The 26,924-nt window shown below is 40.7% G+C and overlaps 1 protein-coding gene and 2 non-coding genes across 7 annotated transcripts in view; 1 reads left to right on the top strand and 2 right to left on the bottom strand.

Annotated features, from left to right (window-relative positions):
* The window catches only part of ILRUN (inflammation and lipid regulator with UBA-like and NBR1-like domains), a 154,513-nt gene that overhangs the window by 1,868 nt on the left and 125,721 nt on the right, over window positions 1-26,924 (top strand). The window lies entirely within an intron of this gene.
* On the bottom strand, window positions 2,118-2,223 carry LOC112440282 (small nucleolar RNA U13). Its single transcript, XR_003028457.1, has one exon. It is a non-coding gene; the product is annotated as a small nucleolar RNA U13 (small nucleolar RNA).
* LOC112440274 (small nucleolar RNA U13) lies at window positions 12,329-12,433 on the bottom strand. Its single transcript, XR_003028449.1, has one exon. It is a non-coding gene; the product is annotated as a small nucleolar RNA U13 (small nucleolar RNA).

The raw sequence follows: 26,924 nt of genomic DNA, 5'->3' as shown, positions 1-26,924 counted from the left end.
ACTGCAACCTCTGCCTCCCAGGTTCAAGCAATTCTCCTGTCTCAACCTCCCCAGCAGCTGGGACTACAGGTGCACACCACCTCGCCCGGCTAATTTTTTTTGTATTTTTAGTAGAGGTGGGGTTTCACCATATTGGTCAGGCTGATCTTGAACTCCTGATCTCGTGTGATCCACCCGCCTTGGCCTCCCAAAGTGCTGGGAACAGGTGTGAGCCACTATGCCCCGCCATTTTTTTTTTCTGTGCATCATCTTTGATGGGTCCTACTATTTTATCTTTAAGGTCAATTATTACAGCAAGAGCAGGTTTAAATTTCTAGATGTTTAGAAAACTCTTTGACTGGATGCAGGAGATAGTCTTTAGAATTAATCATTTGTAATCTCCATTTGTATCTGTTACGTCTGATGATCTCAAGCAGGGAATATAGCCTACTGTAGTTTTCTGACAGCTAACCTGTGGTGTTTAGTCAGAGAGACATGGGTTATTGAACACACTGAGAAGAGCTATTACTCTGGTGAAATTTAGAAGTAAAGTTATATCTTGAAGAGGTTCTCTTGCCTGACTGCTTCCCACCTCTGGCTCTTTTTCTTCCTTGTTTACACTAGTTCAGCATAGGAAACTTGGCATATTGTTGCTGCTAGTTTGGTAGGAGAGGATCATTATTTCTCCCAACCCCTTGTGAATTGGACCATTTAAACACTACCCTAGTAAGTTTTAAGTTCTTTAGAGTCAGTCTTTATTAGTATAATTATTATGGCTACAAAAGCAGTGTAATGAATTTTATATGTTTGAGGTATGTATTTAATGTCTAAGATTTTTCTTAGGTGTTGTGGAAAGTGAATAGGTGAGGCCCAGTGTGGATAAGAAAAAAAATGACTTAAAAGGCTGCACGCCTATAATCCCAGCACTTTGGGAGGCCAGGTGAGGCAGGAGGATCACTTGAGTCCAGGAGTTTGAGACCAGCCTGGGTGACACAGTGAGATCCTGTCTCTACAAAAAATACAACGAAATGAGTCGGGCTTAATGGTATGCACCTGTAGTACCAGCTACTTGGGAGGCTGAAGTGGGAGGATCACCCTGGGAAGCTGAGGCTGCAGTGAGCTGAAATTGCACCATTGCACTCTAGCCTGGGTGACAGAGTGGTGAGATGCTGTCTCAAAAAAAAAAAATTAAAAATATAGTTGGATTATAAAACTTGTATTTGAGGGAGGCTGAGACAGGAGAATGGCGTGAACCCAGGAGGCGGAGCTTGCAGTGAGCTGAGATTGTGCCACTGCACTCCAGCCTGGGCAACAGACCGAGACTCCATCTCAAAAAAAAAAAATAAATAAAATAAAACTTCTATTTGAGTTTTTATGTAAAAAACTTATGCTCAAAGCCATGGAGTAGCATATATGTTGATGACATGTTATTTCTGTATAAAAACAAGTTACATATATGAGCAAAGGAGTGAGCCGTTAAGAAAATGTGTTCTGGGCCAGGTGTGGTGGTGCATGCGTGTAGTCCCCAGCTACCTGGGAGCCTGAGGTAGGAAGATCACCTGAGCCCAGGAGGTCGAGGCTGCAGTGAGCCGTGATCATGCCACTGCACTCCAGCCTGGGCGACAGAATAAGACTCTGTCTGGAAAAAAAAATGTGTTCTGGCTTTAGAGAAATTGAGAAGTTGGAAGTCAGTAGCTTCTTAGAAATCCATGCAGTTAAGTGATAATTCAACTTTAAGTCACATTACCTTATTTTTTGGCTATATAAGGCGTGTTCTTTATTTTCTTTGATTATAAAATGAAAAATCATTTGTGAACTAAAAGCAGGAAGGCTTTTCATTTTTTTCTTTCTTATGAAAGATAGCGTCATAATCTAATACTGTATTTTTGATTCCTATGTTTACCTAATTCATCTTGACAGATTTTTATTTTATTTTTTTGAGACAGGGTCTCATTCTGTCTCCCAGGCTGAAGTGCAGTGGCACAGCCGTGGCTCACTACAGCCTCAACCTCCCAGATTCAAGCAATCCTCCCACCTCAGCCTCTTGAGTAGCTGGGACTACAGATGCGTGCCACCATGACTGGCTAATTTTTTTATTTTTTACTTTTTATTTAATTTAATTTTTTTCCTTTTTCTCATGTCAGACGGGTAATGTGCACATGTTATATAACAAGATTCAAGGTTGGCACGTCTCATACATGCATGTAAACACCCAATCATCACACATCTGAATTACAAAAGGATCAATTTAAAAATTTTTTTAGAGATGGGTCGCACTATGTTGCCAGACCTAGTCTTGAACTCTTGGGCTCAATCTTGCCTTAGTCTCCCAAAGTGTTGGGATTATAGACATGAGCCACTGTGTCCAGCCAAGATTTTTTTTTCAAACAAACATCCATCATAATTAATAAAATCTAGGTAAATACATATACACATAATGTGCATGCATGCATACTTAATCACAGTATTTGTGTGTGTTGCTCAAGTAAAAATCTAAAGTCTAGACGTGTTGTTTTAAGCATCATTTAATTTCTAACTGGGCAACTGTTGACATAGTCCTAATACAGGTTGACAAAAAAATCTCTCAACTTGCTCTGATGATTAACCTGTTGAATTGAAGATGATTAATCTTCCTATGACTTCATAAGTGCCTGCTTCGGGTTGTAATAAATACCATTCAGTTGTCTATTAAAAAATAATGTGGTAAATTAAATATCATTATTGAAAAGCGAAGACCCTGAGTCTTCTAAAATTAAACCTGTCTGAGTGCAGTAGCTCACGCCTATAATCCCAGCACTTTGGGAGGCCAGGGCAGTAGGATTGCTTGAACCCAGGAGTTTGAGACCAGCATAGGCAAGATAGCGAGACCTCCATCTCTACAAAAATAAAAAAATTAGCTGGGCTTGGTGGTGCTTACCTGTAGTCCCAGCTAAGTGGGAGGCTGAGGTGGGAGGATCAATTGAGCCTGGGAGGTGAAGGATGCAGTGAGCTGTGATTGTGCTGCTGCACTCCTGGCCAGGTAGCAGAGTGAGACCCTGTCTCAAAAATAAAATAAAAGTAAAACCTGAGTTGGAAAGGTTATGCTTTTGTGATCAAAAGTAAGAATTTGTCATTTTTGAAAAACTGACTAAATGGAATGTTTTGGCCTTGTAAGTCTTTTACCCTGTTAACACATATTTTGTTTGGTCTTAGGTTGACAAAATTGTATAGATACTTCTTTTTTTTTTTGAGACAGAGTCTTGCTCTGTTGCCCAGGCCGGAGTGCAGTGGTGCGATCTTGGCTCACTGCAACCTCTGCCTCCCGGGTTCAAGAGATTCTCCTGCCTCAGCCTCCCGAGTAGCTGGGACTGTGGGCGCCCACCACCACACCTGGCTAATTTTTGTATTTTTGGTAGAGATGGGGTTTTACCATGTTTGTCCAGGCTGGTCTCGAACCCCTGACCTCAAATGATCCACCCACCTTGGCCTCCCAAAGTGCTGGGATTATAGGCGTGGGTCACCGCACCTGGCCTCTATTTGTTAAATTTAGAACCAAATATTGTTTTCAGTTGAGCATGTTTGTAGCGTTTATACCTGAGCTGGCAGCCATGCTGCTGGAGATTGATGGAACTGTCTGTTAACAGAAGTAGTCAATTTTCAGTTCCTAAGTGAGTATGTAAAGTGAATAAATGATATTGTGAAAGTAAACCCAATATCTAAAACCAAATTGAAATGACTTGTAGATTAATATCTGCAGTGTTCTATAGGTGGAATGTCTTTCAGAGATACTATTGGGCTGTGAATACAGAACTTGGAATTGTAAAACTGGAAACTGACTTAAGAGATTCTTTAGTTTAGGCCAGGTGCAGTGGCTCATGCCTGTAATCCCAGCACTTTGGGAGGCCAAGGCGGACGGATCATGAGGTCAGGAGATTGAGACCATCCTGGCTAACATGGTGGAACCCCGTCTCTACTAAAAATAAAAAAAAAAATTAGCCAGGCCTGGTGACGGGCACCTGTAGTCCCAGCTACTTGGGAGGCTGAGGCAGGAGAATGGCATGAACCCAGGAGGCGGAGCTTGCAGTGAGCCGAGATCACGCCACTGCACTCCAGCCTAGTTTATTCCAACTTTTCCTGTAGATTTGCATCCAGCCCTTCTAAGATAGCCATCTGTCCTATTCTTGTATCCCTACGGGCAGAGATTTGCATGATACCTTATTATAATGTTTAATTACTTTCTGGTTAGAATTATGTTAAAACTAAACCTTCCTTGCTACAATTTAAGCCTTTTTCGTTTGTGTTTGTCCTCCTTGGAGATGGAGGATATCTAATAAACACTCTGTTAAGAGGCCAGAAAGCTTCTATTAATTGAAATTACTAAAAGTTTTCAACTATGTAAAATTTAAACATGTTCAATTTAATGGGTTCATATTTTTTAATGTAGTCTAATTGGCTTTTTTTAAATGGGAAACCCAGATTCAGAGGAGAGCTTACCTCACTTTTTAAGAATTTGTGGTAAAATATATATAACAAAATTTACCCTTTTAATCAATTTATTTATTTATTTATTTTTAATTTTTTTTTGAGACATAGTTTCACTCTGTCGCCCAGGCTGGAGTGCAGTGGCGCAATCTTGGCTCACTGCAACCGCTGCCTCCTGGGTTCATGCGATTCTTGTGCCTCAGTCTCCCAAGTAGCTGGGATTACACGTGTGGGCCACCACGCCTGGCTAATCTTTGTATTATTAGTAGAATCAAGGTTTTGCCATGTTGGCCAGGCTGGTCTCAAACTCCTGACCTCAGGTGATCTGCCTGCCTCGGCCTCCCAAATTGCTGGGATTACAGGTGTGAGCCGCCATGCCCGGCCCGCATTTTAATCAGTTTAAGGTGTACAGTTCAGTGTTACATTAGGTGTTCATTGTAAGTTGTTGTTTAGCATTAGTAACAAGAGTCAAATAACTCTTCTAGATTTTTATACATTAACTTAGGAGTTAATACTGGCCTTATTTCTCAGTATAGCAGTAGATAAAATATCTTTTAATAGCATATAGACAATGTTTCTCTACCTCCTATTAGGCTACTGCTGTGCAGTTGTGGTATTGCAACATCCTAGGTTGCCTGCAGGTATCTTCAGGGAGCAGTGTGTATGTTTTGGAATTCTACTTGCATCCACCATGGATGGAACAGATGTTTTCTAGAAAAGTAACTTGGGAAAAATATTTCTGTAAAATATGATGTCCTATTAATTTTCTCAACATTGTCAGAAACACCCTACTAGATAAAGATATAACCACAAATCAATGAAATGAAATTAGAATCTAGATATGAAAATCAGTTGTACCTCTTACCTGATCACGTATTACCTTCTTTGCCTGTTAATCCATTTCTCAGTCACCCGTGCTAAATGAGTTTCTCATCTATGCTGTGGTTTATATGTATAAATCTAGGAAAAAGTTCCTTTATGATAGAGATAATACTTCTATTAATATTGGTTTCCTTAAATAAATGTGTGTCAAATAGTAGTTTTAGGAAGAGGGTAAGGAAGGGCTACATAACAGTGATAGAGTATTATGTACTCTATTGCATTTTTTAAAAGGTTTTTATTTTTGATTTGGAATATTGTTGATTTTTAAAGTAAGATTGTGAAATTGATACCATGTAAAATTAACTATTTTATTTTCATTTATTTAATTTTAATTTTTTTAGAGATGTCTCACTATGTTGCCCAGGCTGGAGTGCAATGGCTGTTTACAGGCATGATCATGTAGCACACTACAGCCTTGAACTCTGAGGCTCAAGTGATTCTCCCACCTCAGCCACCTGAGTAGTTGGGATTACGTGTGTGCAGTACTGTGCCTGGCAAAATTAACTGTTTTAAAGTGAACAGTTCAGTGGTGTTTAGCGCATTCACAGTGTTGTGCAACCACCACCTCTCTCTTGTTTCTAAACTTTTTCATAACCCCAAAACGAAACTTTACACCCATTAAGCCGGTGTAAAAGACTATTCTCTCCTCAGCCATTGGCAACCAGCAGTCTGAGTTCTGTCTCTATGTATGTACCTATTCTGGATATTTTCTTTTCTTTTTTGAGATGGAGTTTCACTCTTGTTGCCCAGGCTGGAGTGAAATGACGTGATCTTGGCTTGCTGTAACCTCCGCCTCCCAGGTTCAAGTGATTCTCCTGCCTCAGCCTCCCGTGGATATGTCATGTAAATAGAATTGTATGATATTTGTCCTTTTGTGTCTGCATCTTGTTGTTGTTGTTGTCGCCCAGGCTGGAGTACAGTGGCGTGATCTCGTCTCACTACAACCTCTGCCTCCTGGATTCAAGTGATTCTCCTACCTTAGCGTCCCAAGTATCTGGGATTACAGGCGTGCAAGATCACGCCTGGCTAATTTTTGTATTTTTTGTAGAGATGGGGTTTTGCCATGTTGGCCAGGCTGGTCTTGAACTTCTGACCTCAAGTGATCCATCTGCCTTGGCCTCCCAAAGTGCTGGGATTACAGGCATGAGCCACTGTGCCCAGCCTTTTTTTTTTGGTTTCTTTTAATGAAGCCTATAAGTTTCTTGCCATGGCATCTTTCATTTAGCATTATGTTTTCAGGGTTCATCCATGTTGTAGTATGTATCAGTACTTCATTTTTTTTTTTTTTTTTTTGAGACAGGGTCTCATTCTGTTGCCTAGGCTGGAGTGCACTGGCGCTATCATGGCTAACCTTAGCTTTGACTCCTGGGCTCAATCCATCCTCCCACCTCAGTCTCCCAAGTAGCTGGGATATAGGCATGAGCCACCATGCCCAGCCAGTTTTTGTGCTTTTTGTACAGACAGGATTTTGCCATGTTGCCCAGGCCTGTTTAGAACTCCTGGGCTTAAGGGATCCACCTGCACTGGCCTCCCAAAGTTTTGGGGTTACAGGCATGAGCCACCCCCCAACCCCCACCCCTGGCCTCACTCTTTTTTTATGGCTTGATAGTATTCCATTGTATATACATATCACAATTTGTTTCATCTGTTCATTCGTTGGTAGACATTTGGGGTGTTTCTATCTTTTGACTATTCTGAGTACTAAAGTTTTGAATATGTGCGTGTACCTGTATTTGTTTGAGTACCTTTTTTTAGTTCCTTTGGGTATGTATCTAGGAATGGACATTTTGGGTCATATGGTCATTCTGTTTTTGAGGAATCACCAAACTCTTTTCCACGATGGCTGAATCATTTTACATTCCCAACCGCGGTGTATGAGTTGGTCGCAATTTCTCCACATCTTTGCCAACACTTGTTATTTTTCTTTCTTCTTTTAAACTTCCAGTTTAATGGAATATATATTTTATAAATATATATATATATAATATATATATATATTTTATAAAATATATATATATTTTATTAAATATATATATATTTATAATATATATATATTTTATAAATATATATATATTTAATAATATATATATATTATAAATATATATATATTTTATAAATTATATATATATTTTATAAAATATATATATATATTTTATAAAATATATATATATATATTTATATATATATATATATATTTTTTTTGGAGATGGAGTCTTGCTCTGTTGCCCAGGCTGTAGTGCAGTGGCGCGATCTCGGCTCACTGCAACCTCCATCTCCTGGATTCAAGTGATTCTCCTGCCCCAGCCTCCCGAGTAGCTGGGACTACAGCTGTGTGCCACCACGCCCTGCTAATTTTTTTTGTATTTGTAGTAGACACGGGGTTTCACCTTATTGGCCAGGCTGTCTCAAATTCCTGACCTTAGGTGACCTGCCTGCTTTGGCCTCCCAGAGTGCTTGGATTACAGGCGTGAGCCACCACGCCCAGCCAATATTTTTCTTTTTAAAACTATAGCCATCTTAGTGGGTATGGATTGGTACCTTATTATGATTTTGATTCTTGTTTTTCTAATTACTAATTATACGAACATATTTTTATGTGCTTTTTGGCCATTTGTATATCTTCTTTGGAGAAATAACCATTTAAGTCCTTTGCGCATTTTCTTTCCCCCACCCCCAGAGGAATTTTGTTGATGGCTCTAGTTTATTCCCTCCCAAAAGACCAAGAGCAACCAGATGGAGTGAAGTTAACTTCAGGATTTTATTGTCTTCATAATAAAATAAAAGATGACATTTAGAACTGTATCACTTGGTCCTTTCTCGTCTTATCGCCTCCCATTTCAAAATGCTTGCATGTCTTAGAAGCTAGCATTCTTTTACATCTGCAGTTGGGTTCCATGCACTCTAGCCTCAGCACAATCTTCTTTATAGTTTTAACCTTTTTCTGGGAAATTGGCTTAGTCTGCCCACCATAGCTACCCTGCTTCCTGTCATAATGCTGCTTTCTCTGGGCATACAGAGAATTCTTGCCTTTCTTTTTTTTTTTTTTTCTTTTTTTGGAGACGGAGTCTCGCTCTGTCGCCCAGGCTGGAGTGCAGTGGAATGATCTCGGCTCACTGCAAGCTCCGCCTTCCGGGTTCACACCATTCTCCTGCCTCAGCCTCCCGAGTAGCCGGGACTACAGGCGCCCGCCACTGCGCCCAGCTAATTTTTTGTATTTTTAGTAGAGACGGGGTTTCACCGTGGTCTCGATCTCCTGACCTCGTGATCCGCCCGCCTCTGCCTCCCAAAGTGCTGGGATTACAGGCGTGAGCCACCGCGCCCTGCCTGCCTTTCTTACACTGTATCACTTTGTGGGGTTGGTGTTTGCCATACTTCTTATAGAAAGTCTGGTGGCTTTTAGGAATGTTCATTATGTTTGCTGGAGCACTGTCAGCGCAAAAAGGCTTTGCCCATTTTTAAATTGGGTTGTCTTTTTGTTGTTCAGTTGTAAGAAGTCTTTTTTTTTTTTTTCTTTGAGACGGACTCTCACTCTGTTGCCCGGGCCGGAGTGCAGTGGCGCGATCTCGGCTCACTGCAAGCTCCGCCTCCTGGGTTCACGCCATTCTCCTGCCTCAGCCTCCTGAGTAGCTGGGACTACAGGCGCCCGCCACCACGCCTGGCTAATTTTTTTGTATTTTTGTAGAGACAGGGTTTCACTGTGTTAGCCAGGATGGTCTCGATCTCCTGACCTCATGATCCGCCCACCTCAGCCTCCCAAAGTGCTGGGATTACAGGTGTGAGCCACCGCACCTGGCCTGTAAGAAGTCTTTATATATTCTGGATATGAAATCCTTATTGGGTATATAAATTGCACTGTTTTCTCCCATTCTGTAGGCTGTCTTTTCACTTTCTTGACAATGTCCTATGATTCACAAATGTTTCTAATGTGCTGAGGTCCATATCAATTCTTTTTTTCTTTGCTTGTGTTTTTGATGTCATATCTTAGAATTCATTACCAAATCCAAGGTCATGAAGATTTATCCCTTTGTTTTCTGCTAAGAGTTTTATAGTTTTAGTTCTTTATATTTAGGTTGTTGGTCCATTTTGTATATAGATATCCATTTTGTATAATTAATTTTTGTGTATGGTATGAGGTGGGAACCAGCTTGATTCTGTGGAGCTTAATTTTGATCATGTTTCTGCTCTGGGACTGGCCTCTCATTAGCTCTGTATTAAATATATCCTTTACTTTTAGTAAATATATATTTTATTCTCTTCAGCCATCACTAAAAGTTGGGCAGAAAAAAAGTGTGCAGGATTTTCTGGTTGGGGCAGGAAACTTATGAATTTTCTGTTGGCATTCAAAACTAGATGTGTTTAAAAGGTCAATTTGCCAGGCGCGGTGGTGCACGCTTGTAGTCTTAGCTACTTGGGATGCTGAGGCGGGAGGATTGCTTGAGCCCAGGAGTTCTGGGCTGTAGTGTGCTATGCCATTTGGGTGTCTGTACTAAGTTCGGTATCAGTATGGTGATCTCCCAGGAGCGGGAGACCACCAGGTTGCCTAAGGAGGGGGTGAGCCAGCCCAGGTCAGAAATGGAGCAGGTCAAAAGTCCCGTGCTGATCAGTAGTGGGATTACATCTGTGAATAGCCACTGCACTCCATAGCAAGACCCAGTCTTTAAAAAAATAAAAAATCAAAAAAATTAAAAAATAAAAATAATAAAAGGTCAATTTATCCTTTTCCTTACTCCAGCCAGTTTTTGGTCTCCCAGAAATTAGACTTGAACTGAGTTATCTTTAAGGCCCTCTCTTTTCTGGACACCCCAGTTCATTTGCTAAATCCAGTTAATTTCCACCTGGATTTGACAGTGTACTTCCCAAATGTCTCTTTTTTTCCATTCCCACTGCCACCGCCTTAGTTTGCAGATTATGTTACTAGTTTAACAGAGTAACATAGGCATAGTCCAAATCGGTTTTCTACACGTGGCTTTCTTCCTTCCAGTCTATTTTGTGGACATACCACTGCTAGATCAGTCTTTCTAAATCACAGCTTCAATCTAGACCCTTCTTAGAAACCTCTAACAGGGCCTTGTTGCTTCCCAGATACAGAACAGCAAGCTTTAGCTTGACATTCATTTAGGACCCTGCAAAGACTGGTCCCAGTTTACCTACTTCTACCTTTCCTGGCGTATCTTTGTAGTGAATATTCTGCTTTTCTCTGCTCTGTTCAAACTAGGCTGCTGCTCATTCCCACGTAAACTTTTGCTCTCCCAATTTTAAACTTGTTTCTCCTACTTAGAATGCTATTCTTTCCTTTCTACCTGAAGAAGTCCTATCGTTTTTCTGAAATTGACATACTGATCCTGTTCTTAGCAGTGTACTCTTCTTTGAACTCCACTCTTTCCTTTTTTAGTGTTTATTATGTATAGAAACACACTTTTAAGAGGACAGTGCCCCCTAACAGCCTTTGTTTCTCCCTAAGCCTCTTACGCACTACTTTGTACATAGGTGCTCAGTAAACATTTGTTGAAGTAATGTGTAAGGGTAGATGGGAGAAAAGGCTTAATTTTTTTCTTATGCCTATGTTACTCAGTAATTTAGATGTGAATGGACAAAAATGTTTTGTAAGCTCTCTAAAGTTCTCTTAGATCATTGCCATTGTGTTTCCATTGAGGAAAAACTTTAAAAAGTCATATAAGCGCATAATAAGTTCAAATAGTTTAGAATAGTTTAAACAGGGGTTGCAAACTAATATATGTTTAGGTGCCAGATGGGTAACAATTGAAGGTGTGTGAACTGGAAAGCCTTGCCTTTATAAAGAGCATGTCTGATACTTGCCTTAAATATTGCCCTGCTAGAATGGGGGTCCAGTGTTAGATTTTTCTATTTTTTTTCAAGAGAAGTAAAAAATATAGGTTTTTATAGGAAATGTCCTGGTTTTTTGTTTTTTTGGGGGGTGGGGTACAGAGCTCTGTCACCCAGGCTGGAGTGCATTGGCGGGATCACTGCTCACTGCAACCTCCCCTCCCCCATATGCCTCCCTGGGCTCTAAGTGATCCTCCCACCTCAGCCTCCCAAGTAGCTGGGACCACAGGCACCTGCCACTATGGCTGGTTACGTTTTTGTATTTTTAGTAGAGACAGGGTCTTGCCATGTTGCCCAGGCTGGTCTCAAACTCCAGAGCTCAAGCTGTCTGCCCACCTTGTCCTCCCAAAGTGCTGGGATTACAGGCATGAGCAACTGTGACCAGCTGAAATATCCTGATTTTTAAATGTTGGCAATTAATTCAAGTATTTTTAAAACACTGAAGACCAAATATAAAGCACATCTGCAGGCAGAATGTAGCCCTTGGGCTACTCATTTGTAACCCCTGTACTAAAGATGAGAAGCATAAACCCCTCCTGTTTCCAGATATAGCCACTGCTAACAATTTCTTCAGACCTTTCTGTGCATTATATTCGGAGCTGAGATTGCCTCATTGCACAGAATATTCTGTGCAATATATATATATATATATATATATGTATGTATGTATGTGCATATATATAACAATTTTCTATGCATGAATATGTATGTAAAATTATATATATAAACCTTTAAACAGCTGTGGTTATTGCTTTTGATTGTCTTTGCTCTTCAGGGTAGTAGATAACAAGGCCCTTATACCTCCATTGTTTGGGAACTGAATTTAGTTGTCAAGGTACTTGGATAGGCTGTTCATATATACATATATATACACATACACATATATACAAATACACATAAACACACGTGTGTATTTATGTGTGTGTGTGTGTATATATTTTTTTTTTGAGACAGGGTCAAAAAGGTAGGTTTTTATAGGCAACGTCCTGTTTTTGTGTTTTTTTTTTGTTGGGGTAACAGCAATCCTCCCATCTCAACCTCCCGAATAGCTGGGACTACAGATGTGTGTCACCATGCCTGGCTAATTTTTAAAATTTTTTGTAGAGATGGGGTCTCCCTGTGTTGCTCTGACTGGATTTTTTTTTAACTTTATTTTTTTTCACATCAGAGAAATAATGTGCCAATGTCATAACAAGGTTTGAGGGAGGGCACGTGTCTCACATAAGTGTGAACACCCAATCATCACGCTTATGGACTACAAAAGGATCGATATTTTAAAGAATTAACAATGTGCTGGGTGTGGTGGCTCATGTCTGTAATCCCAGCACTTTGGGAGGCCGAGGCAGGCAAATTGTGTGAGTCTAGGAGTTTGAGACTAGCCTAGGCCACATAGGGAGACCCCAACTCTACAAAAAATACAAAAATTAGCTGGGCATGGTGGCGTGCACTTGTAGTCCCAGCTACTTGGGAGGCTGAGATGAGAGGATCACTTCAGAAGACAGAGATTGGCTGGGCGCGGTGGCTCACCCCTGTAATCCCTGTACTTTGGGAGGCCGAGGTGGGCAGATCACGAGGTCAGGAGATCGAGACCGTCCTGGCTAACATGGTGAAACCGTGTCTCTACTAAAAATACAAAAAAATTAGCCGGGCCTGGTGGCGGGCGCCTGTAGTCCCAGCTACTCAGAAGGCTGAGGGAGGAGAATGGCGTGAACCCGGGAGGCGGAGCTTGCTGTGGGCCGAGATCGCGCCACTGCACTCCAGCCTGGGCGACAGAGCGAGACTGTCTCAAAAAAAACAGAGGTTGCGGGGAGCTGAGATTGCCCCATTGCACTCCAGCTTGGGTGACAGAGCAAGACCCTGTCTTAAATCAGACAAGGCTGGGCATGGTGGCTCATGCCTGTAATCCCAGCACTTTGGGAGGCCAGGCGGGCGGATCATGAAGTCAGGAGTTCGAGACCAGCCTGGCCAACATGGTGAAACCCCGTCTCTAGAAAAAAAAAAAAAAAGTAAAAAAATAAAAATATAAGAATTAGTGGGGTGTGGTGGCATGCACCTGTAATCCCAACTACTTGGGAGGCTGAGTCAGAAGAATCGCTTGAACCTAGGAGGCAGAGTTGCAGTGAGCTGAGGTCGCACCACTGCACTCCAGCCTGGAAGACAGAGCAAGGCTCTGTCTCAAAAAAAAAAAAAAAAAAAAAAAAAAAAATGTAATGGTGGACTTTGGTCATTTGAAATATAGTAAAATCCCTTCTCATTAAGCAACAAATTCTTACCCAGTAATTATGTATAATTTTATTAAAACTTAGTTTTGCTTTGTTAATAAGTAAACTATCTAGTAGTAAGCTCGTCTGACAATATTATTTACAATATTGTTGGAGAACAAGAAACCCAAAATGCAACAGGACTAAAACTGAAAAGGTTTAACTCTTTATTTTTATTTTTTTATTTTTAAAATGAGACGGGGTCTTGCTATGTTGGCAGACTGGTCTCAAACTCCTGAGCTCAACCAATTCTCCTGCCTTGGCCTCCCAAAGTGCTGGGATTTCAGGCATGAGCCGCCACACCCGGTGAAAGGGTTTAAACTCTTTCTAAATCACCTTGTACAGAGAAGATGAATACGTTTTTCACTTGTTGGAAGGGTAATTGATTTAGTAAATGGTGTTCTCATTTGCCAAAGTTAATGTTTGTCTTGGGAGGGGGAGCAGTTTATTCCCAAATATAGAGGGTCAGCCCCACTATGTATTGAGGTTTAAAAAACCCACCTTTTAAAATGAATAGTTGTGCTTTTTTTAGTGTGTTTTGAGCCTGAGGTCTGTCAAGTGTTTCTGAGGGTTCACACTTGAATTATTGTGCTTGAGGTCAGTGATTCATAAGAGGTCAGCCTCTTATGAAGCAACCACCTTCTAATGATTGATTGAATGATACATGATGTGCTTCTGAAGTGCTTTCTGGTCAGCATTTTATTTTCTAAAGTAAATTTTATTTTTTACTTTTTTTTTTTTTTAAACCCTTTGATAACAGGCCTTGAGAAGAGTGGAAACCACTGGCTGGGGGTTGGGGTTTGCATGCAACTGTGACAGGGAAGCCCTACCTTATTTTTAAATTTTTAAAATGATTGTATTTTTTTATGACATAAACAGCACTTGTCCTTCAAGTTGCCTGCTTGGGTCTCTTCCAGGTGTACTTTTTCTTTCTTTCCTGTTCTAAAGCCTTTTAAAATAAACTTCCACTCCTGCTCTGAAGAAAAAAAAATTGTTAGGATCTGAATATTGGCAAAAAGTTAAAAAAAAATAGAAAAATATAAAAATAAAAAATAGGCCAGTCGCGATGGCTCACACCTTTGGGAGGCCGAGGCAGGCAGATCACTTGAGGTCAGGAGTTCGAGACCAGCCTGGCCAACGTGGTGAAACCTTGTTTCTACTAAAAATACAAAATTTAGCCAGGTGCCTGTAATCCCAGCTACTCAGGAGGCTGAGGCAGGAGAATCACTTGAGCCTAGGAGGCAGAGGTTTCAGTGAGCCGAGATGGCGCCAGTGCACTCCAGTCTGGGCAGCAGAGCGAGACTCTGTCTCCAAAAAAAAAAAAAAAAAAAAAAAAAAGACATGATTTATGTTCATTGCAGATAAATTAGAAAGAACTGGTAAACAAAACAAATAAACAAAAAAATAAGCAATAATAATGGGACCCAGAGATAAAAATGTTAACCTTTTGTTATATGTATATTCTAATAACATATTTTGTGTGTGTGTTGTACTTGTGCTTGCTTTATAAAAGTGGGGCATTTACTATATTCTAGATACTGTTTTAAGTGATTTATATTTAATGTATAATTTAATACAATAATTCTAGGAAATGAATATTGTTATCCTCATTTTTTACAAAAGGAAAAGAGGCTTAGAGAGGTTAAATAACCTGAAGTCACATGGGTGGAAATGGAATTCAAACATAAGTAGCCTGTGCTTCTGATTACTGTGTTTCACACATTGTATAAGTTTCCTAGTGTTGCTTAAGAAACAACACAAACTGGGTGGCTTAAACCTACAGAAATTAACTTCCTTATAGTTTGAGAAACTAGAAGTTCCAATTTGAGGGTGTTAGCAGGTCCATGATCCCTCTGAAGTTTCTAGGGCAGCATCCCTTCTTGCCTCTTTTTGGCTTTTGGTGGCTCCTTCCAATCTTTGGCCTTCCTTGGCTTGTAGCTGTATCACTCTAGTGTCTGCCTTATTAGTCACATGGCTTTCCTTGTGTGTCTCCAAATCTCCTTCCCCTTATAAGGATACCAGTCAGTTGGATTTAAGGCCCACCCTAATCTTGTATGACCTCATCTTAACTGATTACATCTGCAAAGACCCTATTTCCAAATAAGGTTGCATTCTGAGGTTCTGGATGGATGTGAATTTTGGGGAAATACTGTTTAACCTATTGCACACCTTGTTGTGTAATCTGTTCTTCACTGAATGATATAACCATTTTCCCAGTCTTAATAAATATAATTCAACACTTTAAAGATTTTGTAGTATTCTATTACATAGATATGATTAATAATCTTTTTGTTGGATATCTAGATTGTTTAAAATTTTTTTTCAATATAAATTCAGTATTGAACATTTCTTGTAGTTAAATCTTTGCTTGCATCCCTGTTTCCTTACAATTTACTCCTAGAATTAGATTGCTGGGCTGAGGATTGCTGGGCTAAATATAAACATGGCTTTTAATGCTCTTAATACTTAATTGCCAAATTGTCTTACACCTCATAAAGATTGGACGCATTTGTATTTCTGCCATTACCGTAACAAGTGAGTATTTCTTTGACCATCTCATCAATGTAGCGCATAATATATTTTTTTTCCAATTTCATAGGTAAAAAATGTGATCCTGTTTTAATTTGTATTTTGCCATTTCTTTTTTTTTTTCTCCCAACTTTTATTTTAGATTCGGAGGTACACGTGCAGGTTTGTTATATGGATAAATTGCGGGTCATGGGGTTTGGTATACAGATTGTCGCCCAGGTAATAAGCATAGTACCTGACAAGTAGTTTTTCAATCCTCACCCTCCTCCCACCCTGTTTTGTCATTTCTCATGAGTACTTTCATGTGCTAAAGGTCTGTTGTATTTATCTTATGAATTTACTGAACTTGCACTTTTGTCTTTTTTCCATGAAGAGCTTTACCTTGGGAAATGAAATTTCTTTCTTTTTTTTTTTTTTTTTTTTGAGACGGAGTCTGGAGTACAGTGGCATGATCTCGGCTCACTGCAAGCTCTGCCTCCCAGGTTCTTGCCATTCTCCTGCCTCAGCCTCCCAAGTAGCTGGGACTACAGGCGCCTGCCACCACACCCGGCTAATTTTTTGTATTTTTGTATTTTTAGTAGAGATGGGGTTTCACCGTGTTAGCCAGGATGGTCTCTATCTCCTGACCTCGTGATCCACCTGCCTCGGCCTCCCAAAGTGCTGGGATTACAGGTGTGAGCCACCTCGCCTGGCTGAAATTTCTTTTTTTTATACTCAATTGTAAAAGTAATAATGTTGGATATAAAAACCCAACAAATTCAGAATGAAGCCCTATCGGATAGTACTATGCTCATTTTCTGAGTGATGAAATCATTTGTATACCAAACCCCAGTGACATGCAATTTACCCATGTAACAAACCTGCACATGTTTGTACTCCCTGAACCTAAAATAAAAGTTGAAAAATAAAAATAAATTAGAGCCGGGTGTGGTGGCTCACGCCTGATATCCCAGCACTTTGGGAGGCCAAGGCGGGTGGATCACCCAAGGTCAGGAGTTCAAGACCAGCCTGACCAACATGGTGAAACCCCGTCTCTACTAAAAAATACAAAAATTAGCCGGGCGTGGTGGTGGGCACCTGTAGTCCCAGCTACTCGGGAGGCTGAAGCAGGAGACTCTCTTGAACTCAGGCGGAGGTTGCAGTGAGCTGAGATTGCACCACTGCACTTCAGCTTGGGTGACAAAGCAAGACTCCATCTCAAAAAAAAAAAAAAAATTAAAAATGTGAAATTAGGTAATATTAAATATGTCAATTCTCAGGCCAGACACAGTGGTGCACACCTGTAATCGCAACACTTTTTTTTTTTTTTTTTTGGAGGCAGGATCTCACTGTCATTCATGCTGGAGTGCAGTGGTGTGATCACAGCTCACTGCAGCCTCGACCTCCTGGGCTTAACTGATCCTTTGACCTCAGCCCATCAAGTAGCTGGGATTAAAGGCACGTGCCACCACACCTGGCTAATTTTTGTATTTTTTGTACATAGGGGGTTTTGTCATATTGTCCAGACTGGCCTCGAACTCCTGGGTGCAAGCAATCTTCCCACCTCAGCATCCCAAAGTTTTGGGATTACAGGCATGAGCTGTGTTGACCGGCCCTGTTTTGTTTTTAATAAATGGCATTATACTTTGGGGAACAACAACAACAAAAAACAGTAAAGCTGCTTGTAATACTAAAAGCTAATAACTTGTCAGTGTGTGTTCATATATATAGCTACTCATATGCATATTATATATTTCAAATTGGAGTATAATCATGGATACATACTGCTTTATAGCCTACTTTTTAACTTAAATATATTATAGTTATCTTTCCATATCTGTTTTTCATGACTCCTAACGTCCCATTATTTGAGTATTCTGTAACTTCATCAGTTATTTATTTTTTTCACTATTATAAATATTTCTGTTCACTTGCTTAATTATTTTCATCTCTCTCTCTTTTTTTTTCCTTTGAGACAGAGTCTCCCTCTGTCACCTAGGCTGGAGTGCAGTGGCGTGATCTCAGCTCACTGCAGCCTCCGCCTCCTGGGTTCAAGTGACTCTCCTGCCTCATCTTCCCTGGTACCTGGGATTACAGGCATACACCACCATGCCTGGCTAATTTTTGTATTTTTAGTAAAGACGAGGTTTTGCCATCTTGGCTAGGCTGGTCTTGAACTCCTGACCTCAGGTGATCTGCCTGCCTTGGCCTCCCAAAGTGCTAGGATTATAGATGTGAGCCACTGCCCCCAGCCTTCAATTCTTTTTTTTTTTTTTTTAAATTGTGACATAAAACCCATGTATTTATTTGGGGCAAATTCTGAGAAGCAGAATTGGCAGGTCAAGGTATGCCCTTTTGAAGGTTCTTGATAAACATTGCCAGATTGCCCCCAAGAAGTATGTACCAATTAATTTTAACAGGCAGTAGAAAGCCTGATTTTGGATAATTATGTTTTTATCTTTACCAGGTAGATTTATCTGATAGATAAAAGGTGTTACTTGTTTTATTTTGTGTTTCCTTGATTGCTGGTGAAGTCTTATTTCTTTTGTGTGTGTGATGGCTATATTTTATATATATACTGAAATTTTTATTTTCAAAGAAAGTATGTTTAGCTGGGCGAGGTGGTGTGCACCTGTAGTCCCAGCTACTTGGGAGGCTGAGGCAGTTGGATCACTTGAGCCTAGGAGGTCGAGGCTGCAGTGAGCTGAGGTCGTGCCACTGCTCTGGAGCCTGGGTGACAAAGTGAGACCTTGTCTTTAAAAAAACTCTCTCTCTCTCTCTTTGCATATCTATCTATCTAGCTAGCTAGCTAGCTATATCTATCTATACATATAAATGGAGAGAGAGAAAGGGTCTTGCTCTGTTGCCCAGGCTAGAGTACAGTCCTAGAATCATGGCTCACTGCAGCCTCAACCTCCCAGACTCAAATTATCCTCCTGCCTCAGCCTCCCTAGTAGCTGGGACTACAGGAATGTGCTGCCATGCCCAGCATTTTTTTTTGTAGAGACAATGTCTTGCTATGTTACCCAGGCTGGTCTGGAACTCCTGGGTGATCCTCCACCTCAGCCTCTCAACATGCTGGAGTTACTGGGATGAGCTACCTGTGCCCAGCTCTATATATACTGTTCTCAAACTTGATTTTTAAATTTCACAGTATGTTATGGATAGCATATTTTTTGTTTTCTGTTTTTGTTTTTTTGACTGGATGCATTGGATGTCCATTGTGGTTGGTCATATTTTATTTAACCACTACTTTGTTGATGGACAAGAGTTTTGCTACACTCTTAACCAACTGAAGAGTTATCTGTATCTTTACCTTCCTTGTTGCTGGCCTGGTGGGTTAAAATGTATTCATTTTAATTTGTTTTTCTGTAATTATGAATGAGGTTGGATATCTTTCCATATCTTTATTGGCCTTTTGTATTTTTCTGTAACTTGTGTATTTTCCTCTCTACCTCTCTCAGATTGTCATTCTTTCCTTCATTGATTTATGTGAGCTGTTTGTATATTAAGGAAAATAGCTTATTAGATTCTTATGGTTCCTCCAGTTTGTCTCGCTTGGTTTATAATGTTTTTTACTATGTGGCACTTTTTGGGTGAATTTTTATGACATTGACTCCAGCAGTCTTTTCCTTTTTGATTTCTGCTTTAAAGTGCAGCGGCGGTGTGGCGGGGAGGGGCGGTGGGAGGGGAAGAAATAATTCTTTCCCTGTTATATAAAATTCACTTCTGTTTTCTTTATGACTGCACAATTTACATATAAATATTTTATATAGCTGAATTTTTTTCAATGTTAGTACCTTAACATGTTTTCCACATGATTAGTCAGTTTTCCCATTCATTGAAAAATGTACATTTCCCTGATGATTTGAAATGCCATCTTTATCATATATCAAATGCTTATATATATTTGGGCTTGTTTTGCACCTTTTTTGTTGTTGTTTTTGCTTTTTATTTTTTTGAGATGGAGTCTTGCTTTGTCGCCCAGGCTGGAGTGCAGTGGCGCCATCTCAGCTCACTGCAACCTCTGCCTCCCAGGTTCATGTGATTCTCCTGCCTTAGCTTCCTGAGTAGCTGTAATGACAGGTGCCCACTACCACGCCTGGCTGATTTTTGCATTTTTAGTAGAGACAGAGTTTCACCATGTTAGCTGGGCTGGTCTAGAACTCTTAACCTCAGGTGATTAGCTCACCTGGGCCTCCGAAAGTGCTGGGATTACTTGCGTGAGCCACTGCGCTCGGCCTGTTTTTGCACTTTTTTTTGAGTTGCATTGGTGCGCATGTCCAGTTTTTCAGGGCCTCAGTCAGAATTTAATTAAAAAATTTTTTGTGTGTGTATGTGTGTGGGGATGGGGGGGGTCTCACCAACTTGCTCATGCTGGTTGTGAACTCCTGGGCTCAACTGATCCTCCTGCCTGGCCTCCCAAAGTGCTGGGATTACAGGTGTGAGCTACTGTACCCAGCTGAAACTCAAGAGTTTTAATGTGTACTTAAAGGTGTTTTTAAAGGGGAAGTACATTTCCTTATTTAATTTTCATTTTATCCAAATTACAAATGTATGGTTTAAAGAGTAAAGTAGTTCTGTCAGCTTGTTAAAAGCAACAAGGGGTTCTAGACCTTTTTCTTCCTTCCTTGACTCCCCAGAGGCAATCTGTTTCAATTCTTTCAACTGATTTTTGGGTTTTGTTACCTCTCTCTCAATTTTTTTTAACCTTTAATCATTATCTGTTGACTTTACACAGGGAGATAAGGATTTTGCTTTGTGATAGCCAAAGTAGTGGTGAAGAGCAAAGTTCAAAGCCTCTGCTGTGTGACATATGGCAAGTTACTGTCTCTGTGCCTCAGCTTTCTCATATATAACATAAGGGCACCAGTTGTTAAATGGGAATTAGGTAAATGGATAGTATAAAGATTTGGGGGCCGGGCGCGGTGGCTCACGCCTATAATCCCAGCACTTTGGGAGGCTGAGGCAGGCAAATCACCTGAGGTCAGGAGTTCGAGATCAGCCTGGCCAACATGGTGAAACCCCGTCTTTACTAAAAATACAAAAATTAGCTGGGCGTGGTGGTGTGTGCCTGTAATCCCAGCTACTCTGGAGGCTGAGGCAGGAGAATTGCTTGAACCCGGAGGCGGAGGTTGCAGTGAGTCAAGATCGCACCACTGCCCTCCAGCGTGGGTGACAGAGCAAGACTCCGTTTCAAAAAAAAAAAAAAAAAGATTTGGACCTCTCCCTGACCCATAGTAATTGTTTGTTTCACTCACCCCATTTCCTGTTCTCCCATTTTAGTTATTTGTAATTTGGCTAAATCAGTTTTCGTGTGTGTGTGTGTGTGTGTGTGTGTGTGTGTGTGTATGTGGTTGTTACTGTTTTTGAGACAGGATCTCTCTGTCACCCAGCGTGTGTGTGTGTGTGTGTGTGTGTGTGTGTGTGTGTGTGTGTATGTATGTGGTTGTTACTGTTTTTGAGACAGGATCTCTCTGTCACCCAGCGGCACGATCACAGCTCACTGCAGCCTTGACCTCCTGGGCACAAGTGATCCTCCTCAGCCACTCTAGTACCTGGAACTACAGGCATGTGCCACCACACTCAGTGTTGCACTGTGTTGCCCAGGCTAGTCTTGAACTCCTGAGCTCAAGCGATCCTTTTGCCTTGGCCTCCCAAAGTGCTGGCATTACAGGCATGTGTCACCAATCTTACTGTTTATCTCATTATAATGTTTAAATGTTTATCAACACTTGAGCCATTTGTGTGCTTGGATTACTTTTCTTTCTCAGCACAATATTTTGCTGCCCTGAGGGTGATAATTGTCTTGATTTTTGGTTTGTTCAGTCTTTTTTTTTACTATCCTCAAACTCCTTACTAACTATATATATATAATTTATTCTCAGTAGTAGGTTATGACACTGTAGGTGTTCTGTCAGTTTTATCTTTTTGAAGAATTCTTTTCTAGAACGTTGAACCTACCCTGATCTGGACTGGGTGAGCTCTAGGTCTGCACAGATCTCACCCCTGGGGTTTCTTTTAGCCTTTCTTTGTTGGAACCTCTGTTTCCTGGACCCAATTTTTTTTAAGCTTCCTGAAAGTGCAAGAGAGATAAAATTTGAAACTTTTGCATTCTGAAATTTTTCTTGCCTTGATACTTAGCTGATATCCCAGATTTTGCTGGGGAGCAGTTTTTTAAGGTTGAGAATATTTTTCTCAGAATTTTGAAGGCACTGATCCTTTGTCTTGTGTTTTCAGTGGTAATGTTGAAATATTCTGATTCTTTGTTCTTTGAATGAATCCTGTTTTCTTCCCTCTCTGAAAACTTTTGGTAACTTTGCTGTGTCCCTAGTGCCCTGAAATTTGACGGTTATGCATTTCAGTGTTCATTTTCTTATATTTTGTTCAGCTTTGGTGAGCCCTTTCAGTCTGGAAACTCCCTTCTCTTGTTATTGGAAAATTTCTTGAATTGATCCTTTAATTTCCTCTCCTTCCTTTTCTCTGTTCTCCTTTATTGGAGCTCCTGTTTTTCACATATTGGACTTTCTGGTCTGGTTCTGTAATTATGTTTTCTTTTTACCTTTTGACAAAATGTTTGCTTTGTTTTCTGGGTGATCTCAGCCTTGTTTCCTTCAAGTTGCATTTTTTTATTACTTTAGTTTTGTTTATTTCATATTAGATGCTTTACCATAAATATATTGTGGTTCTTGACTATATACACCTATTTAAAAAAATTTTTTTTAAATTTTTTTAACACCTGGCCCACTACGTACTCCTATTTAAGAGTGGAACACAAAAAGAGGATTTGGGTTGGGCACAGTGGCTCACACCTGTAATCTCAGCACTTTGAGAGGTGAGTGGATCACTTGAGGTCAGGAGTTTGAGACCAGCCTGGGCAATGTGGCAAAACCCCCATCTCTACTAAAATTACAAAAATTAGCCATGTGTGGTGGTGCACACCTGTAGTTCCAGGTTCTCGGGAGGCTGAGGCAGGAGAACCCGGGAGGCAAAGTTTGAAATGAGCTGAGATTGTGCCACTGCACTCCAGCCTGAACGACAGAGCGAGACTCCATCTCAAAAAAAAAAAAGGGGGTGGAAGCTATGGGCATGACTATGACTATAGGGTGTAACTGTGGGCTTAACAGCCCCACCCATTTCCTCCAGGGTGGGGCAGTCCCTGGGCTATGCAGTGTTGTGACTACATTAGGGGATATGAGGCCTAACTAGTGGGTTAAGCAGATGTGTAACCTCTCCTGTTTTTGTACATGTGTTTATTCCTGAACTGTTTGGGGCTACTCGTTGTTAACCAGGTTGCTGCTCTACTTTTCCCACTGCTGGCTAAGGAAGATTCAACTTTTTCAGGTTGGCTAAGACATTTTCCACTTGTCTACTTCCCAGTTCCCTTAATTAAGTTGCCTCTCTTGTTCATTTTGTCCTAGTGAATTCACGCCTTTTTCCCCCATCCCTGTATTTTAGGAGGGCTTAGGAAGGGAGCTGAGGCTAATGCATGCATTCAGCCTTCAGTCTTTAACTGGAAACTAAAAAGGAAGTACTGGATTTGCATCTAAAAGTTTTTATTCTGCCTTTCATTCTTATGATTTATATGGTTTTTTGGATATGATGTAACATTTTGGTATGCCAGTTGAATGATCCATTAAGTTTTAACTGTTATTGCCACATATATTATACAGATAACTTTCTTTCTCCGAATAGAATGAAAGGCTAAAGAACAAACTGTAGATGGTTATCTCTGGTTGATGGGATTAGTTATTTTTCAGTTTCTTTGTGCTTTTACTTTATTTTTGCTTTTTTTGGGACAGGGTCTTGATCCTCACCCAGGCTTGAGCGCAGTGGCGCGATCATGGCTCACTGCAACCTCAACCTCCCAGACTCAGTTGATACCCCCATGTCAGCCTCCTGAGTAGCTGGGACTATAGGCGCATGCCACCACACCTGGCTACTTTGTGTATTTTTTGTTGCCCAGGCTGGTCTTGAACTCCTGGGCTTAAGTGATCTGCCCACCTCAGCCTCCCAAAGTGGTGGGATTACACGCCCGGACCCCAGCCTCTGTGCTTTCACTTTAATTCATAAATTTTTCTATATTGAATATGCATTACTTGTATAATTGGGAAAAATAGTATTTGAGTAGGGAAAAAATTGCTAGTTAATCAAATCCTTGGATGAAAGTTGGCTTTAGGGATCAATGTGCTCATCTGTTACTTAATCCTAAATATCTCAAGAGTTGTGCTGTGTCTTTTACCTCTTTTAGGTAATCTGCAATTAGAAGCACTAATTTTAGGGGGTGTGTATATCATTTCTCCTTTTTTTTTCTTTTTTTTTTTTTTGAGACGGGGTCTCACTCTGTCACCTAGGATAGAGTGCAGTGGCTCACTGCTACCTCTGCCTCCCGGGTTCAAGTGATTCTACCACCTCAGCCTCCTGAGTAGCTGGGACTACAGGCACGTGCCACCACACCTGGCTAAGTTTTGTATTTTTTTTTTAGTAGAGACAGGGTTTCACCATGTTGGCCAAGCTGGTCTCGAACTCCTGACCTCAAGTGAGCTGCCCGCCTCAGCCTTCCAAAGTGCTGGGATTACCTTTGTGAGCCACCGCACCTGGCCCTATCCTCATCTTTTAATTTTGAAGATTTTCTAACCAAAGAAAAGTTGAGATACTAACATGGTGATTGTGTATACTCTTCCCATAGATTCACTAGTTATCACCATTTTGCCACATTTGCTTTATCTTTTAAGTACCTTTACTGAAGTATAATTTGCATACCATAAGTTAACCTATTTTAATATAATTCAGTGATTTTTAGTAAGTTTATCCATCTGCAACCATCACCCCAATCCAGTTTTAGAACACTTTCGTTACTCCAGTAAGATTTTTTTCTGCCTATTTACAGTTACTCCATACCCACACCCCAGCCTTGGGCAACCACTAATCTTTTTTGTCTCTAAAGATTTGCCTTTTTGGCCAGGCGGGGTGGCTTATGCCTGTAATCCCAGCACTTTGGGAGGCCAAGGTGGGTGGGTTGCCTGAGGTCAGAAGTTCGAGACCAGCCTGGCCAACATGATGAAACCCTGTCTCTACTAAAAATACAAAAAATTAGCTGGGTGTGGTAGTGGGTGCCTGTAATCCCAGCTACTCGGGAGGCTGAGGCAGGAGAATCGCTTGAACCTGGGAGGCAGAGGTTTCAGTGAGCCGAGATTGCGCCGTTACATTCCAGCCTGGGCAACAAGAGTGAAACTCCGTCTCAAAAAAAAAAAAGAGTTGCCTTTTCTCCACATTTTTTTAAGTGGAAATCACATAACATGTAGTCATGTATCTGGCTTGTTTCACTTAGCACAGTGTTTATGATGTTCATTTGTGCTTTAGCATATATCAGTATATCATTCATTTTTATTGCTGAGATGTGGTATGGATATACCACATTTTGTTTACTTATTTATGTTATGTTAATTAGTTTTGTATCATCTAGGTGTGTTAACTCTGAAGTCAGATGACTCAGTAGTCAATTTTATGTATGTTTGAATTTATGGTTAATTGTGAGGCCTTCACACACAATTATTCATGTAATTAATATTTAATACACAGGCAGTAATAAAAGTAACAACCACATCGATGGTTCTGGAGACCAATGTACAAGTCGTGTGGTTCTGGAAGTCTTTTGGCTGGCAATTGGTGGGAGGGGTGTTTGTCTCTGTTTCTCTTGGGCAGAGCCTCCACAACAGCTGCCCTGTCAAAAGAAGGCCTCAGGCTGGGCATGGTGGCTCACGCCTTTAATCCCAGTGCTTTGGGAGGCCGAAATGGGAGGATCACTTGAGCCCAGGAGTTTGAGACCAGCCTGGGCAATAAAGTGAGACCCTGTCTCTACCAAAAAAAAAAAAAAAAAAAAAATAGCTGGGTGTGATGGTACATACCTTTAGTCCCAGCTACTCTGCAGGCTGAGGCAGGAGGATCACTCGAGCCCAGGAAGTTGAGGCTACAGTGAGCCATAATCATGCCACTGCCTTCCAGCCTGGGCAACAGAATGAGACTGTCTCATAAAAACAAAAGACTCATGCTTGTAATCCCAGCACTTTGGGAGGCCAAGATGGGTGGATCACCTGAGGTCAGGAGTTTGAGACCAGCCTGGCCAACATGGTGAAACCCTGCCTCTACTAAAAATACAAAAAATTAGCCAGGTGTGGTGGCGCACACCTGTAATCCCAGCTACTCAGGAGGCTGAGGCAGAAAAATCACTTGAACTCGGGAGGTGGAGGTTGCAGTGATCCAAGATTACGCCATTGCACTCTAGCCTGGCGACAAGAGCGAAACTCCATCTCCAAAAAAAAAAAAAAAAAAAATTAGCCAGGCATTAATTTTTTTAAATAGTAGTCCCAGCTACTTGGTAGGCTGAGATGAGAGGATTGCTTGAGCCCAGGAGTTTTAGGCTGCAGAGAGCTATAATCCTGCTACTGCACTCCAGCCTTGGCGACAGAGTGAGACTGTCTCCAAAAAAAGAAAAGAAGGTTTCAGAGTTCTCACAGGTAGCCTCTGAAGGCGTCTTGGATAAGGCTGAGTCTTGACTGTTTTTGTGATTTTTTGTAGATGGGCCTATTATTATTATTTTAGCCACTTTTTACTTTTTATCAGTTTATTTTAGGTCTTGGGTGGCACCACGTAACAAGAAAAGTAGGTGTTATCATCTCAGTCTATTATGCATGTGTTTATCGATTTGAGGGGTGAACATCACTGTGGGCTGAATGTTACTTGATGTGAGGGACTATTTTGAGACATTAGGATCACAGATCATTATATCAATATATAAGTTGATGTACATTCGAATTTTTACTTACTGGCTATATTATGAATAAAGCTGCTGTGAACGTTTCACTTGTGAGACTGTGTGGACATATTTTTAAATTTATCTTGGGTAGATACATAGGAAGGGAATTGTTAATTTGTATGGTAAGGTTATATGTAGCTTTTTAAGAATCTGCTAAACTGTTTTCCAAAGTA

This window comes from Pan paniscus, chromosome 5 (assembly GCF_029289425.2).
Source record: "Pan paniscus chromosome 5, NHGRI_mPanPan1-v2.0_pri, whole genome shotgun sequence".
Lineage (NCBI taxonomy): Eukaryota > Metazoa > Chordata > Mammalia > Primates > Hominidae > Pan > Pan paniscus.
The sequence above is the reverse complement of the archived record's forward strand: the minus strand, read 5'-3'. Positions and strand labels throughout refer to the sequence as shown.